This window comes from Rhineura floridana, chromosome 2, assembly GCF_030035675.1.
Source record: "Rhineura floridana isolate rRhiFlo1 chromosome 2, rRhiFlo1.hap2, whole genome shotgun sequence".
NCBI lineage: Eukaryota > Metazoa > Chordata > Lepidosauria > Squamata > Rhineuridae > Rhineura > Rhineura floridana.
Window position 1 is genome coordinate 174,630,590 of NC_084481.1, and position 19,409 is coordinate 174,649,998.

The window sequence follows — 19,409 nt, forward strand, 5'->3', positions numbered from 1 at the left end:
TCTTCTGAAAATGGAGGCTATATTCTATACAAGCACAACCAAGCTGTACGCCATGTGAGTGATGCAATGTGCAGCTGACTTTTATAGCATTGGGCTATAGGACTGCTACTTGTAACTCAGTTCACTTATTGAAGAGCAAGTCCCTTAGATTTGTGAAAGGCTTTTGATCCAGCAGACATTACCACGCATTGAAGGAGAAAGGGAGGTAATTTTCACCAGTTTCCCTTTCCCCTCCTGGGCCACTTGCCATGCTATTCTGGAGAGTCCACCAAGCTTCTGGAACAGATGGGGGGGCATGGAGATGGGGGGGCACGGAGATGGGGGAGTCAGCAAAGATTACTTCCCCGCTTCCATGAGAGAAATTCTGTTGCAGAATCTCTGGATTCAAAGTATGGTGTTGACATATGGCTTACCTTTGTTAAATTAAATCTATAGCTTACCTATTAGGGGATAAACATTCCCATGGGCTATACGGATTCAAATATACAATCTGAAAAATGTAGACCTGGTTTTGTTTCAGTAAGGAGATGGGCTGAAGATGGGTGTGAGATTCCAGTAAGTATCTTTAAATCCTTCATAGAGTCTTTAAAGCATATTACGCTTTGACATAATTCCTGTTTGATTATATAAAATTTAAAATATTTTAAAAAGTACTTTGTAACAATTCAGCCAAAGTTAGGCACTTTAAAATTCAATTTCTTTAAAAAGGAGAATTTTAAACACACATTGATATTTTCCATTGAATTTAATGGGACTTGAAATACATATATCTAAATCATGTCATTATATTATACTATGTTTATAAAGAACACCACAAATAGACTTGTCTACATTTATATTCTTAGATGCTCTCTTTCCCCACATCCTTCACAACTGAACATACAAATGTTCATTTCAGTGGATAAGCCATGGGATGGTAATAGGAAAACATGACAATTATGTACTTGGTTTGCTAAGTCACAAGGGAATGGAAACCTTTAAGGGACTTGATTGAAGTGACACAAAAGTCAGGAAATGACCTCTGCAATGGGATTTCAGAGGCGGTAGATTAGAAACAATATCTTCTTACAGCTTCAGCAACTTTGGAGCATACCATTCAGAACACAAATTAGGGGTAACAGCAACAAGATGACCAGAAGCAAAATACTGCTTCATATACATGGATGAAAGCTAGATGCAGCTGATTGTTGTGGTTCATTCTGGTACTGAAAGAGGAAGTCTTCAGCCCACTAGACAAGTTCAGAAGAATTAACTGAAATCCTTTGAGTGTTTTGTCCAGTTAGTGAATCCTGCGTCCGTCAGATATCATGCATAAGCCAACCTCTCCGTGGCCAGAGACTGGTGCGGAAGAGAAGTTGCCATCCATACTGAATAGTGGCTTTGTCCTGAAGCAGCAGTTACATTCTGCAGGTCCCGCGATACAAGAGTGGTTGTATGAGAACGGAATGGAAATGAGATGACTCCCCACCAAAAAATCTTGCTTCTTTCCATCAGACATGAAGAAAAATGCTGATGGAAGCAGAAAAATAAGTCTTCATCTATAGCAATATTTTCATTTCTCTCAATCAAAAAATGTTAACAAAATTTGATTTTACCCCACTAATTAATTCAGAATAATCCCCCAGGTTTTGTTTTAGGCATTTTGTGGAACAAGGTAAATGTTTTGTTCCAGTAACAATATAACGAGGACTTATCTCTCAGGATATGGGTAAGCAATTTACAGAATGTTCTCTACATTTCAGTGATCCATGCATTACTTCTGCAGTTCTACCTCAGCTTTTCAAAACACAAACAGGATTCTGGCCTGCATTCAGAACTATGGCCAGAAAGGGTGTATGTGCATGTGTGTGCTCGCACATCTTTATATATGCTAGTTTAAGAGTATATAGTAGAAGGGGTCATCATATCTCAGCATGAAACATCAAAACTGAAAACATGTAGGCTTTCTCAGGTTGACACTGATTTTCTTCAAATTTTCTACGCATTCATTCTTTTCTGTGTTTGTTTTGAAACAAATGCAAATTTGTTCCAAATGAATGAAAATTGTGCCAATTTTGTTCATTTTTCATCTGATCCAAAACAAACATCCACTCCCCATCTTAGTTGTTTGGATCCTAAGATAAGTTAACAAAGTTTACAGAATAAAAGTTTCCCATCCTCTCTTTCCTCCTGCAGTCAACTGTGTACAGGGAAAACCTATCTGGAGGACTGCGGGGGGGGGGGAGGAACTGAAAAATGTGGTTTGGAACACTTTCACACCTTGAACTTCCTTAAGTTAACTGATCTTATGATTTTGTGTAATTGCCCCCTTTTCCAGGAGACCTTCATTTCCCACCCCACTTTGTTTGGCTGTGTGTGTCTCATAACCCTCCAGAGAGGCTTGGGTAGGGGTGGGGGAGAAACAGGTGGCTGCAGAAGAACTATAAAAGTTTCCTATATGAACTTTTTAAAGCTAACTTATCATGAGATCCAGATCTATTTCAATAGGAATGGCAAAATACCTTAGCCTTGAGTTTTAAAACACAGTGTTTTTGGGGAGATGGGCCCTCTGAATCAAAGTAATTAACACCCAGAATCCATACATTCAGAATGTCATTCCCTGACATTTCAGACAGACTGATGGGAGCTCACCTACGGCCATACTACCCTGAACAAACTTGATCTCGCCTGATCTTGGAAGCAAAGCAGGGTCAGGCCTGGTTAGCACTTGGATGGGAGACCTCCTGGGAATACCGGGTGCCATAGGCTTAGAGGAAGGTAATGCTAAACCACCTCTGAATACATCTTACCATGAAAACCCTATGAATACATCCAAAAGATTCATAGGGTTGCCATAAGTCGTAATTGACTTGAAGGCATATAACAACAACTGAGAGCACAGGGATGGCACAACCATGATTTGCACCAAAACAGATTTATTTGCACTTTCTTCTTTTAGGTTCTTTCTGGTTCAGCACTACTGCTGCTATTGAGAGGGCTATTTAAAAGTAATCATGCAGTATTACTTTAACTCTGCCTGATTCCATTCTGTGCCTTCCACAGTGATGCTTACAAAGTCTCTAGAAGAAGACAGCACCCCTGACTCAATTCAACTCAGTCCATACATTCTTACAAATTATTGTCTCCATATGTTCTGGTTCCCATGCTATGGATGGACAATGAAATGTCTCAAGAGTTGCCATTTGATGCAGGCAACAAGACACCCAGTTACTGTTCTGCACTGAATGGAAATGCAGTTACAGTGCGGAGTGACACTCCACATGCAAGCTTAGTCAAGGAACCTATGAAACTGGGATGGATTAGTTTCATGAAGAAAAGTGAATTTCTAACATAAACTGCAAAAATACAGTATGTAATGATAACTAGAATTGCTTTAAAAAAGAATTAGACAAATTCATGGAGGACATTTCTGTTAATAGCTATTAGTTATAAGTATATGGAATTTCCAATTCAGAGGCAGTTTGCAGAATACCACTCATGGGGGGAGTAGCAGTGGGAGAGAGTTATTGCCCTCATGTCCTGACTCCTGCTTATGGGATTCCCAAAGGCATCTGGTTGGCCACTGTGATGAGTAGGATGCTAGACTAGATGGGCTTCTAGTTTGATCTAGCAGGGCTCTTCTTATGTTCAGCTCAGCCCTTAAGAACCATATAGCAATCTCAGAGTAGATCAGTTAAAGGCAAGCAAGTATCTTAGCTTAGAATACAGTGAGATAGTTTTTTTTTTTTTGCATTTCATTTTGTTAGCAGCTTTATGTACTTATTACTTAATGAATACTTTTCTACACTCGGTTTGTTCAGAGGCTAGAAAAGTAGGACAAAAGCCTGGCCTTTATTTGTTTAACAGCATTCTGGCCAATCAAACAGAACCATCACTTGTAAACAGGCCCAATGGCAGCCCTCTTGAGTTGCAGGTGGGGCCATTATTTGCCTTTTTGCTAGAACAATTTGTGAGGTTGGGTGTTAATCATCTAGTAGGTAGGCCCCTGGGGGGAAAAGGTAAATAATTCACTGTTTACTGACTAATAAGAGTAAGAAGTGCAGGGCTGGGCTGTGTTTGCCTACATATTGGTCCACATTTAGGTGGGGCTTTACTGTGCACAATTACGACAAAAAAACCTCACAAAGAGGTGCAATACTTAGAATATACCCAAAGGTCAAACTGAAGTGTAGGATGTACATTATCAAGTGTAATTGATAATGCTTTGCTTATGGGAGCTTTATCTGAATTTATGGACCAAAGGCCGGAAATTAGCTGGCTGCCGCAGGAAAACAAAATCTATTTTTGTTAGCTATGTGGGCAACAGTTAAATGAAGGAACATCTGTGTATCAAGCAGAGCAGCACTGCTTCTAATTACACCATCATTTTGCTCAGCGCTAAATTAGTGACTAGGGGCTTCGGATCATATCCTCATCCTGACAGACTCTGAGACCTTGCTTTCCAAGCTTGCTCTATAGTCAAGGGTTGTATGTGTTTGTGTGTGAAGTCTTCCTGTTTCATTTTGAAAATGGGTATTGACTCATAATTGCAGTTGTCATGAGGATGAGGAAGACCTTATGTAATTCTTTCTACAATCTGTGTTTAAAGTTCCAGCTTAATAGCAGCCATTGGACAAACTTTTTGATCAAACGGGAGTTCATCTCGGTGAACGTTAACCAAAGAGAGGGTGGACAGAAAGTATACATTGAATAGTGTGGAGTTAAAGACAAGACTGAAATTCTTTGAAGAAGGTTTATTATTCTGAAGTGCCCTGAATGTTAATTCCAGCCATAAATCACTATTTGCCCAAGCTTTGCTGGGAGGATGTTACTGCTTTAAATGTCCCACATCCTTCAGCTGCAATGATTTCACTGCATGACTGATATAGCCTTAATGAATCATGACATTTCCAAGGAAAAAATAAATAAAGCATAGCTGACACTGAAAGAAAGCTTCTTCTTTAAAATAAAAAAGCAGCAACTCATAAGAGAGCACCCTTGTTCAGTTCCTATAAGCATAATTATAAAAGGAATCTCCCATCCTGGTATGGATTTAAGAAAAACTAATTATTTCTATTTTAGTTGCTGGTATGAATCACCTAATGCCCTGAAATGATATACTGAATCTCACATCAGATTGCTTTTCTCAGGTTTAATTGGTTCATGTTAAACAAATATTTTAAACACAGAACTATACTGAACTCAGGACACAAGGTAGATTATGTAGCTGTCGCACAACCACTGCTATAATGACTCTTGTGACTACAATTCCCATAATCCCTGACCATTGGCTGTGCTGGCCAGGGCTGATGTGAGTTGTAGTCCAGCAGCATCTGGAGGGCACCACATTGGCCACTCCTGCTTTACACAAAGATCTTAGTGTTTCATGTGGGCTAATCTTCATGCAATGCACTTTGGCTACAAACTAAAGACAATCAAAGAAATTGTGATTGCACACAGACACTAGTTCCCTTCTATTTGCCCTGTCTTGTCCTGCAGTGAAAATACAATCTAATGCATATTTTCTCAGAAGTAAGTCTTACTATCTTCATTGGAGCTTACCCACAGGTAAGCGTGCATAGGGTTGCACACGTAAATATTTTATTTTCACTGACTAAGCCTGTATGAAATTCAGAGCTTGGAAAAGTTACTTTTTTAAACTACAACTCCCATCAGCCCCAGCCAGCATGGCCACTGGATTGGGTTGATGGGAGTTGTAGTTCAAAAAAAGTAACTTTTCCAAGCTCTGATGAAATTCTGGCCAAGACACTTTAGAAACGTTTACTGTAATCCTTGTGTGGAAAGTGCTACAGTTATTGCTACAGACATGAATTATCTGCTGCAGTTCTTGTTCCTGTTATCTCAATATATGGAGCCAATTTTACATTTCAAAAGAAACCATCTGTTTCTCTTCAGTTGCCTGGAGGGCTCACTTTATGCAGCTACACACAACAATAATAAAATTTGGACTTGCACCAGTATAACTTTCTTGTATATCCTTTTCTAAACCTTCTTCAGTTTCTTCAGTGCTAAGAATGTATTAACTAGCCTCTTTTGGATGCCAGTATATCAGTTCTATTCTCAAATGACAGAACTCACATAATAGAGCTCTTTTATGTCTGCTTCATTCTCTGAGAGCAAGGTTTACATTAGTACTTTTGTATAAAATTTGAATGAATGCAATGAGAGCTGCCACCCAAATTAAATTATTTCTCATAACCTCAAAGTGCTTTCTTGATCCTTCTGTTATGACTGACACTATCTCAGCCAGGACAAATGTTGCATTAGGGATGACTGTACAGGCATGAAGAACCATTTGTAAATCAGTGTGAAGTGATCAATTTAATGTAAAATTATTACATGTTAAAAGTTGATTATAAAACTATAATGCAAGCTGTTATAAATAGTTACCTCTACCCAACAATCCCCATCCTTCAAAAGTGCATTTCAGTTGTTTGTTTCTCATCAAACTTTTCCTAGAATTAGTTGGGACACTAATGTGAATGTGTGGAAGAGTTCAGCATTTTTCACAGTTTGGACTATACAATGGATTTAATGAGCTATTTCTCCCAAATGTTCTGCATGTCAGAATTTATTTTATTCATTTATTTTCTGTTAAATGAGTAGCAATTACATATATCGGAAAAGGATAAATGCAACATCTTTCTGATGTAGGCTAAAATAGACAGAGGTGCTGCCATATATATTCACTAATAGGCAAAAAATCTTGCAGTTTAAGAATATACCTACAGCCAACAGATATTTCTATCAAACTTTAAAAAGCAGGGAAATTGGGCAGCTATAGTGAATGCACCAGGGGAGCAGGAGACCTGAGCTCTCTGAGATAGTGTACCGCCCTACAAATTTGTAAAAATGCAAACACAAAATGCAAACACTTCCTGTGTAGCTTGGAAGAATTTGGTAATGTGCCTATGGTGAGTGGTGGATATGGGAGAATCTGCATGGAGTCCTGACTGATCCTGAACCCTCAGCAGCAGATGAAGCAGCTACTGCCTCCTGGAAGTGTAAGCATGCCAAACTGGTCTCTTTTTATTTCTGCTTTATCAGATGAGACACTAAATGTTTGCATGGGCTGTAGGAATGCTAAAGTATTATGGGAAAAGCTTGAAAATGTGTATCAGAGAAAATCTAAAAATAATGTGATGTTTCTCTATTAGTCACTGTATATGCTGAGACAATCTGATAGAGAGGATCTGAATCAACATCTGGAGAGATTTACAAGTCTGCTCTGAGAATCAGAAGCCTGCATTAGATTCTTCTAAATTAGAAGAATCTTTAGACAAAGATTTACAAAAAGTAATACAAAAAGTAATACTCCTGGCCTCTCTAAATCAATGTCATTATATAAAGGCTTGCATACTGGAACAGACAGATCAGAATTTGGTTCAGATTATGGCATATTTGAAATATCAGGACTATAAAGAGAGACAGGAACAAACTCTGTCTGAAAAAGCAAATTTACTGTGGGCAGAAACAGCAACCAAAGGCCAGATAGAGAGATGAGTCATGCCCTGAAGCCACAGCAGGGTACACACCAACAAAGGAAGAATTGCTCAAATGCAAATCTCCTAATCACCTTCAAAAAGATTGTCCCTTCAAAGAGATTGTCCTAGAATGGAGGCAGGAGAAAGAGTTGATTTTAAATAGAAGCAAGCTGAAAGAAAATCAAATAGCCAAACTAAAGTGAAGCATTGCAGTTACTATCTATCTGATGGAAAGAACGATGATTATAAAACCAGATTTTAATTGATAGTGGGGCTACCTCACATTTAATAAATAATAATAATTGTTCAAGAACTTTAGCCCCCATACATAGAATGTAATTACAGCATCAGAAGATGTTTTTCGTTCTCAAGGAATAGGCGTGGTGGAGCTGCTTTGCAAAATGCCAGAGGGTGCCAGAGAGCTTGAACTGAAAAATTGCCTATTTGTTCCAGCATTTAAAGATAATTTAATAAGTGGCACTAAAATAATGCAGCTTGGAGGTGAACTGTATTTATATGACAAAATTTGTGAAGTTTTAGATGAAGGAGAAGTATGTTGTACTGCAAAATTGAAAAATGGACTTTTGCATTTGGAATATTTTGAAAATATGCATGCAAATACAGCCAAAGAAACCTGTGATTCTGGATGTTTACATATTTGGCACTGAAGAATGGGACATGCCAGCTTAGCCAGAATCAATGTTCTACAGAAGGAAAATTGGCTAGAGGCATTAACATTGGACAGTGCAAATCCACAGAAAAATGTGAATGTTGTATAAAGACAAAAAGTGTGAAGCCAATATTTCCTAAGAAAAGTGAAAGGAAAACTACAAAACCATTTGATTTAATTCCCACTGATCTTTGCGTACCCATTAGAATGCCATCACAGGGCGGAAATTTATACATGATCACTTTCATAGATGATTACTCGAGGTATACTACAATGTACCTACTGAGGGAGAAAAGTAAAGTATTTCAAAAATTGAAGGACTATGTCAGAATTGTATCCAACACATTTGGCAGAAAGCCACAGATTATAAGATCTGACAATGCAGGAGAATTTGTGTCCAGGGCTATGCAAGACTTTCTAAGTGAGGAAGGAATGGAGCATCAGACTACTGTTGTTTATACTCCAGAACAAAATGGGGTCACGCAATGCATGAACTCGACTCTTGGACAGATGATTTGTTCCTTGTTGGAAGATGCACAGTTACCACAGAAGTACTGGGCGGAAGCAGCGGTTACTGCCACCTATCTGCAGAACTGACTGTTGGCAGCTGCAACCAGCAAAACACCTTTCAAGCTATGGCATGATCGGACACCTTTGTGTATTCAGCTGCAAGGCCTTTGTGCACATCCCAGAACAAAAGAGGTCAAAATTTGACAACACTGCCAAGGAAGGAATATTCATTGGATATTCTTCAACACAGAAGGGATACCAAATCATAGATCCCAAAACTGGTGAAGTTGAAGTATACAGAGCTGTCCACTTTGATGAAGGAAAGTGTGCACACCAACCAGAAGGGGTGCCACACCAAACAGATGACAGCGAAACAGAAGAAGAAACTGAGCTATTCTTTCACAACAGATGGGATCACAGTGAAACACCAGCAGAGGAAGATGAGGAGTCTGAGCCAGAAGAGGCATCAGAGCCAGAAGGGGCAGCCGAAGCACCAGCACCCAGATGCTCTGAACGCACCAACAAAGGTGTACCACCAGACAGATTTGCTTACCTCATGAGAGATGAACTTCCAAAGCCATAGATCTGGACAGAGATTGAAGCCTTACCTAAAGCTGAAGCTGAGAGGTGGGGGCAGGCAGCCAAGGAAGAGTTGGAAGCTCTACACAAGAATAAAACTTGGACACTGACCAAGTTTCCTCAAGGAAGGAAAGCTGTAGGCTGCAAGTGGATATTCAAGAAAAAAGCCAGGTGCTGAAGGAAATGTTGAGAGATACAAGGCAAGACTAGCAGCCAAAGGATACTCTCAAAAGTATGGACAAGACTACTATCAAACCTTTGCTCCTGTGGTCAAACACATGACCATCAGAACTCTTCTGAGTGTTGCTGCTAACAGGAAAATGGAGGTGGAGCACATGGATATAAAAACAGCATTCTTGCATGGAGAAATAGAAGAGGAAATCTACATGCATCAACCATAAGGGTTTGAAGTTCCAGGAAAAGAAACTCTAGTGTGTAAACTTCAAAAATCTGTCTATGGACTTAAACTGGCTGCCAGAGCCTGGAATGAGAAACTGAGCAAAATGCTCTTAAAGGAAGGCTTTGTACAAGGCAGAGCAGAGCCATGCCTGTAGAGGCAGATTCAGAAACAACAGATGGACTTACTTACTGATTTATGTTGATGATCAACTGTTACTTTATCAAGACCCCCTGGACAAGCAACAACTAGTGAATCATCTCAACAAAGAGGTTGAAGTGAAGTGCCTAGGTGATGTCACTCACTACCTCAGAATACGGATTGAAAGAGAAGGTGATGGATCCTTCTTGCTGAGTCAAAGACAAAAGATCCAAGACCTTCTTGAGAGTCTAGGACTGAAGGATGCACATCCAGCACCTACTACAATGGAAGTAGCATACCTGAAACCAGACCACAATGAACAACCATGGGAAGACCATGAGAGCTACAGACAAGCCATCAGGAAACTTCTATATATCAGCACTGAGTTACCAGGCCACATGTGGCATTAGCAGTGGGCTACCTGTGCAGAAAAACCAGCTCACCAACCAAGAAGGACTGGGAAGCAATCAAGAAAGTGGCAAGATATCTGAAGGGCACTGCAACCATGAAACTGAAGTTAGCGGCTACCCAAGATCCCAAACTAGTGGGGTAGGTAGATTCTGATTGGGCTGAAGATACTACAGACTGAAAATCCACCAGTGAAAATATCTTCTACTATGGAGATTCTGTGATCAGCTTGCCAAGTAAGAAGCAAGAGACTGTAGCACTCTCTTCTACAGAAGCAGAGTATTTGTCAGCTTCTGAAACAAGCAGACAGTTGACATGACTACTTGAACTGTTCAAAGATTTAGGCATCTCTGTGTCTGGGCCTGTCATGATGCATGAAGACAACAAAGGATTCATCACACTCATGGAGTCAGAAGGGGTGAGTTCACGAACGAAGCACATAGATGTGAAGCACCATTCCATTAGAGATATCTACCGCAGAGGACTACTCAAGATGGAGTATTGTCCAACGGAAGACATCACTGCAGACGCTCTGACAAAGGCATTGGGCAAAGTCAGATACTGCAAGCTGTGAGACAAGATGAACCTCTTTGGCTGAACCAAACACTTGTTGAGAAGGGGTGTTGGAAGTGGGGCAATAGCAACTCCTGTTTTGGTTCTTTTGTGTGTATCCCAGAAGGAAGATAGAGTTAGGGTCCTCCAGCTGGCTAGGCTTCCTACCTTTACCTGTGCTCTTCTCTACCTAACTTCCTTCTGTTGTAATCTGATATGCTCAGGGAAGCTGACCTGCCCCTCCTTCCTTTGTCTTCTTCTTCGACTGTTTGAGGAGAGAGGAGACATCTCTGTCTTTGTTTTCTCTCCTGAGCCATGAGGGCAATACCCAAGTCTGGGCATTGTGCCTCCAACTTAGTTAGTTAGAACTAGGTATGCCTTTCCTATCTACTATGTATTTCTATAAATAGTTTTTCTTATTTTACTAAGTCTTAAGTCTCAGTGATCTAAATGCAGGGTAAAAGCCTGCTACCTAGGTAAAAACACACACTGGCACACACGCAGCTCAGACCACTGAGTATATCTGCATATTTCCACAACATTTCCCTCATAATTTGAGGTCCCACACAAAAGAACAACATTCTGCATTGTAGATTCTGCATTGAGCAGTGTGTTGAATTAGATGACCTCTATGGTCTCTTCCATGTCTAATTATCTGTATCGATGAAGCATCACATATAGCTTGGCCCCAATCCACTTATTTTTGGCATACCCTGTGGCAAGTTACCTGACTTCCTTGTGTTTCTACCACATTGGTAGCCAATGTGGTGCCCTCCAGATATTAAGGATTACAACTCCCATCAGTCCCAGCCAGCATAGACAATTGCCAGTGATGATGAGAGTTGTAGTCCAAAACATCTAGAGGGCACCATGTTGGCTACCCCAGTTCTATCATTAAAGAAGACTTCTTTAATAAAAAAAATGCAATAAGGATTTAAATTGAGAATGAAAGGTTGCTGATACATCTTTTGATCTTTATTGTACTACCTGGGATAGATTTAGTGGGATTTAGCCAAACACTGGCAAAACTCCTGAGATATAGAGGCCACCTAGTAATGTTTTCATCTGCTGGGATAGGCTTTCATTGTATCTGCAGGAGTGAACATCTTAACTTTGATCATGGACTCTCAGTAAGTCTTTTCATGATCCTATAAGCTTGATCACTAGGCTGGCATTCTTCCATTCTCTGTAACACTAAGGGAATTGCATCATAGCTTTGTCTGGAGGATGTTGAATTGCTCATCTGTGCCTTTGTTATCTCACAGTGGGATTACCAGAACTTTCTCTTCAGAGATCTCCTGTGGGGGCTTTACACCAGCTCTTGGAGCTTTAAGTTTCTACAAAGATCCTAATCCATATTAAAACATCCTCTCATGCAGAAGAAATGACAGTAGCTCATTCTCATTTCTCTGTGTTAGGAATTATGAATCTGGCTTCTGTTAAAATGTTTAATATATGCATCACTTTATATTTAAGACACACACACACACACACACACACACACACACACACACACACACAGAGAGAGAGAGACTTTCCATTAGCCCCTGCCCATCATCTCACAATTCATATTGCTTTGTTCATGAATGTGTCACCTAATTGTATAGTTAAAACCAGCCTTAGTTCCCTCATATGTATGTATATGTATACCAATTTGTTCCGAGACAGTGAGGACCAAGCCTAGCTCTGCCATCAGAGATGGTCTCACCCAAGCAGTGGTACAGTGGAGGAAGAATGTGAGGGAGCACAGGTCTGGTACTCTTTCATAGCAGGAGTAACAATATCATCTGCTGGAATGGTTGCCAGTGTTGTTAGCTTTGGGTAGGGTAGTTGAAGAACCACTGAGCTGGAATATGATCCATTTGTTAGGAAGGGCATCCTCAGACAGTTGTTCTGTTTGTATGTATCACTAAGCCAAACCATAGCTAAGTGAGGACATGCAAACTTGTGGGTACTCACAGTAAAAATGGCTGCTGCTTCACTAATAACAGAAGTTATTACTGCCACAGTTCCTGAAGCTAAGCCATGGTTTGGCTTACCATCATCTGTAAACCCAGACTCATGATTTATCTCTCATAGAAAAACTATGAGTGGTAAGCCAATAACAAATCTTGGATGCAGTTACCTGGAACTAAGCAATGGTTTGTCTTAGCATTACATGGGAATCTAGCAGTACTTGGAAAGTTCATTTTGAAAAGGAATTAGTTCCAGTTCACCAACTCCATAAAAGGAACTAATTCTGTTCCAGTTCAGTTCACCATTCATGTGGTTCTTAGCATTTTTTCAGAATTTTTCAAGCTGCTCTACTAAAATATAAAATATACAAAAAGACTAGGAAAACATCAAAAAACACACACAGTATAAAGTTAACAATTGTTTTATTTATTTTACCTCCAAATTATGATCTTTAAGCTTAAACAGCAGCATCACTTTTTAGAGAGGTAAAAATAGTAAATGCAATGGCCACAATCAAATATAGAGTTAAATCCATAGAAACTACTTCCAGGTGTAATTCAGAGATTTTTGAATTAATTCAGTGAATTAATTAGTTCATTTCAATCACTGGAATCTGGCCTTGTGGTTTGTCTCCCCAAGACAAACCATTAATGGTAAGCCAATAACAAATCTTGGGTACAGTTTCCAGAGCTAAACCATGGTTTGACTTAGCATTATGTGTAAACTTGTCTCTCTCAGACAAGAGACAAGAGTGGTAAAGGAAGAACAAATATTAGCTATAGCTTGTGGTTTGTCTGGAGTGAGACAAACTACAAGCTCAAGTTGGGACACAACACTAAGCTAAACTATGGCTTAACTCTGTGAAGCATGGCAGCAGGAAGACTGAGGGAGGAGAGAAGAGACTGTGATTTTTACTGTGAGTACACTGGTATTCTTGATTAGCCATTGTTTGGTATAAGGTAACCCAGTATATGTAGGATCAACACAGCTGCCTGAATTTTTGGACTCTCCTTGGTGCATGGCTATGGGGGCTTTGACGATGACTTCAAAATTTACTACTACGCTACTGCAGTCAAGTCACTGTCTATTAACTTGCCTATCTCACAGGGCTTTATTGTGAAGATAAAACAAAAATGTGATAGAAAGCAAATAGCCATATCTGGATCTAGGAGAAAATGTAGAAGCTAATAAATGTCCAGAAGCATCCTCCTTATTTGCTGACATCTCTCCATGGTCAAATAAGAAAGTGGCCCTCCAGATGTTGAACTTGAGCTCCCATCAGCCCCAGCCAGCAAAATCAATGGGCAGTGATCCGACAACATCTGGAAGGCCACAAGCTGTCCACTCCTGTTTTATACAGCACTGGAGGTCAAAGTGCTTCACATAATTATAATTATAAATATTTATAATTATAGTTATTAGTTGCATTTTTGCATGCAGATGCCTCAAAGCAATGGGCAGTGCAATCCAAATCCAAAACACGGCGAACTGGTGAGAGGAGGGGCAGTGGGAGAGGAACCAGCAGAAAGCTCTGTGGCATCCACTCCCCATTTGCGAGCTACTGGTCCAGCTGAGCACCAGCTCCATAAGGAGCTGTGCATGGAAGCTGCCCTTGGAATGCCCCATTTTCAGGCTTCCGCCGGCTCTCCGTCTGCCGGACTGGTTGACCCTGGTGGAGCTCTGGTGGAGACGGCAGGGTCCTGGCGGCACTGCGGCTCAGCCGCCATGGGGGGCTTCTGCTGGCAGAGCTCATCCGGGGGACTGCTGCATCCAACTCCCCCCAATAAAAATAAAAATAATGAAACATTAAAATCAATAAAAATAGCAATAAATAAAAAACTAAAATACTAATTCGCAAAATATTTAAAAGGAACAAGCCCTACCCACCCCACTTAAAGGATTAGTACAACAAAGATCACTGACAAATCTATCTACCCTTCAAATTAAAAGAGCATAAGCCTGGGTAAATAAGAATGTTTTTGTCTGGCACCTAAAAACAGACAGCAGTAGTGCTTTCCTGGAAAGAGCATTCCACAAATGGGGAGCCACCACTGAAAAGGCATGTTCTCGTGTTGCCAACCTCTGTACATCCCTCAAAGAGAGCATACAAAGAAGTTACCCTTAAAACTGCCATGTAAGGTAGGCTAGTGTTATATTCCCATATTGTAGAGGCTAAAGCTGAAAGAGTGTTTTGTGCCTAAAACCATCTAGTCACTTCATGGTTGTGGTCAGACTCGAACCAGCAGTGACCAATGTCACAATTCACAGCTCATTTTCCTTGCTGCTATGGCTACATCAACTACATCAACACCCCATTAGGTTCCAGGTTGGAGGTCAGACCCAGTTGGATGTGCCCGTGGTAGAACCAATCCTATGTAATGTTATCCTCACAACAACCCAGTGAGGCAGATTAAGGTGAACTGCAGGGATTTTCCAATAGGCTGCCTAGTGCCTGCTTGCTTTGACTCCTGCAGAAATCTAGTGCAGTTTTTGCCAGCATGGATAGGCCATGTTGGGAAAGTCTTTACCAGCTGAATCTCTGTCTGTTATTAAAGGAAAAGGAGCCCTGCTGAAAAAGAATGTGGTAACCCACATTTTTCAGTGACATCTATTGAACGTTACGGCAGAATGACTACGTGAGAGCCCAATGTCCAAGCACAAGAGTGATATACATCATACCAATATAACCACAATTACTGAGATATGTTCATTGAAACCTACCAACATCAAAGGGAAAAAAATTAAAAGGGCCAAGTTTGCTGCAATTTACTGTGTAAGTTTATAATACAGACCCATATGTGGAATATCTTTATGCATCTGACTTTGATCCTAATCTGGTTTTGGGCATACATAGCAAACATGACTCATTACATAAGGGGAAAAAAAGATGAGAAAATATTTTCTAATATATCCACAAATATACTGCAGATTATGGAAGAAAATTTACCTTAAATGTTTAGGAGTTGCTTAGCTACAGGACTGAAATAGGAACTCCCTTCTGAAGTGACAGGAAATGATTTTTCGGTAGCCACAAGGCAGAGGCCTTCAACAGCCACCTAGTGGCTAATTCACACTTCTGCTTGCACAAATAATTCCTTCCTGTACAATGGGGTGTAGCAGGCCAGCACAAAGCCCTTTGCTGTGTGTGGGCCAGACCTACAACTATTGGCCTACTACAGAGATAGTTCTACAGCTGCAGGAAATAAACATGTAACTGTACCAAGATAATATAGGGCTGTGAAGTAATTTTTTCAGCCACAATTTTCGTTATTTTAGACTTTATTAAATCCACTTGACTTAATCTAAGTAAATGCAAACACATGAAGAAACTGAGCATAGTATTGCATTTGTGTACTGAAGTGATCTCATAGTGCTGATCATGGCAGATACATCTATCTTGCATTCAAAAATGGTTTCTGCAGATGAAATTGTACCACTTCAGGAATGGGTATTACTAAGACCGCTGGCACTTTCAGCGTTCTAAGTGAGACCTACAACAAAATGTTGCAGTATGAAGTACTTGTCTTTAGCACTCCAGCCAGCCTTCCTTCCACCCCACCCCCCAATATTCAGCATTCTATGATTACTGAGCATGTTCAGTCCTCATTGGGCTGTTTGTTTTTTGCCCTTCTGAAAATGTTGGAGTTCTCCCAAGCATGATAATACCTCCTTGTATCTCAGTCACTCTGTTTTGGCTATAGTTCTGTTGGCACTCACCAACTATTAGAGGGAGAGATAAGGCCTGAAAAGAAATCTCAGCTGATCGCTCTGAAATTTGGTATGAAGAATCCACCTGCAAACAATATAATCTGGCCAAATTCCAGAAACATTTGATGGAGAATGGCTGAGTTATGGCAGTTTAAACATTTTGTTTTCACATGCAAACATCCCATCTTTCCTACCTACCTAAAATATACATTAAATTTCTACTTTTGATGGAAATCCAGAGTTTTGGCGTGCATTGTCAGCAACAGCAACACTCAGCTCTGTTTCTCCGGCATGAGAGTGGATGTGCTAGACCAAAGTCTTGCCTGGGTAATGGATTGGATGAGAGGCAATAGATGGAGGTTTAATCCAGAAGACTGAAGCACTGTCAGTGAGTGGTTCCCTAGACCAAATGCATGGGATTTGGCCTCCTCTGAGTGGGGTTACACCTCTGAAAGAGCAGGTGCATAGTTTGGGAGCCCTACTGGATCCATTACTGTCACTTGAGGCTCAACTGGACTCAGTGGCATGGGGTACCTTCCATCAGCTTTGAGTGGTGGCCCAGCTGGACTCTATTTGGACAGGGACAGCCTGTCGTCTATGTTCTGTTAACCTCTAGGCTAGATTACTACAATGTGTTATATGTGGGGGGCTGCCTTTGCAGTCGTTCCTGTACAAACAAAAGCAATTGTCCCCATTGTGCTGAACCCTCAGTGTCAACTTTTTTCACACTGTTCCCCCACCAACACTTTAAAAATGCTGTGTGCTCACCCTGACTACAAGTCAAGTATATGACTCCAACAATATGTTTTTCTTGTTTTTAAAAATTCTGTGGGAATAGAGCTTTTGCTGGATTTGGCTAGTGCCGGTAAATAGGAGACAGCCAACAGCATTTACCCCATGGGAAAGGGTGGGACTTTCATCTGGAAAGTCCCTCAGTGGTTTTTATACATATGTGACTTTGAAGATACTTGCCCATTTTGGCACAATACTACTCCTTGATTTGGGGGAAAGCTTTTTCAGCAAATTAACTTCATAGCTGATGGATGGGAAATGACTATTGGAATCGTGTTTACAATTAAATCTTACCAAACTTTCTCTTAATTTGTGGTGTTTTAATTCTTCTTATAGGCTGGCGCCTATGAACAAAATCTGGCAGTGATCTCCTGTACTTAAGCTGTTAGCTTGGGAACTTTACTTTGTCAAAGGCTGCAGACATAAAACCAGGCAACTTAATTGGCAGCTGATCTGTTACTATTTTAGAGTAATATCATATGTAGCTTTTGGTAACAGGATACTAACATTAAATTTGCCATATCAATAGAAAACACTTTAAAATGTGCATGATATAAGCGATAGGATAGCCTCAGTTACAAATGCTTGCAGCCACATCACAAGATGACTTTCCCCATGCTCCAGTGTAACCACTACTGAGGTAGGTGAGCATGTCTCTAAATGCTTCGATAGGGATATTTGTATTAGAGGTACAACACGACACTCAACAGAACAGGTCACAAATCTTAGGGCTCTAGTGCAAAGTGCTTGAACCTCAAATGACATCTCCTGAGAATATAATATCCTAACTGGATCAGACCAAGATGCCTCTGGTTGACCAGCATTGTGTTCCAACCAAATGCCCCAGGGAGTGCACAAGCAAAGTACTATGGTGGAGATCTCAGCCATACCACCACTGAAAATCTCTTAGAAAAATCGTACTAGGATTAGCCTCCAAAATCCAAAGTTGGGACCAATGAACATGTCAGAAAAGTGTGGCAAACGTTTGAGTTCTCCAAAACTCTTCACCAGGGAAGTCTTTACACAGAGTGGGGGGGTGAGGGACACAAGGAAACAAAACAAAACAGGACAAAAATGATGGTGTTGCTTGTAGATTCAGTTCCAAGATGGAGATTGTAGGCTACATAAGTCCCTCCCATGTGCTGCTAGAGATAGCAGGTTACACACCTAGGATTCTGGGATAAAGAAAAAATGGCTGCTTCCCACTTCTAAGAAATCAAAGATTAGTCAGTCTAATTTTATTAGCACTGCTGCAGTGTAAAGGTGCACCTCTTTACTGTTGCCTTTGACACCTGAGATGTATACTTTAGGACTGACCCTATTTTTGTGTGTGTGATGTTGTGATTTTAAGTTTGTTTTTAATTGTTTTTGATGATGCATTTTGAACTGTTGTGGCCCTCTCTTGGACTTTGGGGTGAAGGGTGGGTAATAAATTAAGATTTATTTTATTTATTTATTCACCTGGATGGAGAGGGCAGCGTGGCAGTGAAGTTGGGGCTGTGTGGACACACTGGCGGGACCACTGAATAAAACCTGTTGCAGAAATCTGGCAAGTCCAAGGCCTAGCTCACTGTGGCCCAACCAGAAATCTGCCACAGAATTCTGTTTATTGTTAGAATTTGATCACAACCCTAGGGGCATCGCGTACACTGCCTGTGAGGAAAATTTGCAGGATTTCTAAAAATTGATAAACTGAACCAACTCCTCTTTTGTAAACATTTAAAAGCTTCCTGCTCCCAATCTTAAGCACCCCGTTTAACTTTTAGAGTATTTAACTTTCCTATGAAGGGGTCCCACTCACAAAGACAGTCAGGGTCCCACTCATAAAGACAGTCACTAGTCAGATGTGTATTTTTTCTAATGTAGACAAGGTGACGTCACCGTCATCCTGTGTTTGCATCCTACATTTGTGTCAGATTTAAGAACCTTATTTGCTCTTTTTCTATGATTGGCTAATTTTCCAGTCCTTTGCCTAAGTGGCTTCAAAAGCTCTTTTGTACATTTCAAAGCCTACTACTTGCCATTTTTGCCCTTATAGTTTAAATTCAGTATTAGCACAGTTGGAAGACAAAGAAGGGAGGGACAACCCTTCCTCCCCAAGTGCTGCTGCTTTCCAGAGATATTAATGGAGATTTCCAGAGATGTCTTTCATTTCCTCTTTTAAGGGCTGGCATGAATGGGAGAATGGCAATTTTTCCAAGGTTTGGATTGG

At 40.5% G+C, this 19,409-nt stretch overlaps 1 pseudogene; it reads left to right on the top strand.

Annotated features, from left to right (window-relative positions):
* Nucleotides 1-2,629: 2,629 nt before the first annotated feature.
* On the top strand, nt 2,630-2,748 carry LOC133378532 (5S ribosomal RNA; annotated as a pseudogene).
* Nucleotides 2,749-19,409: the final 16,661 nt, after the last annotated feature.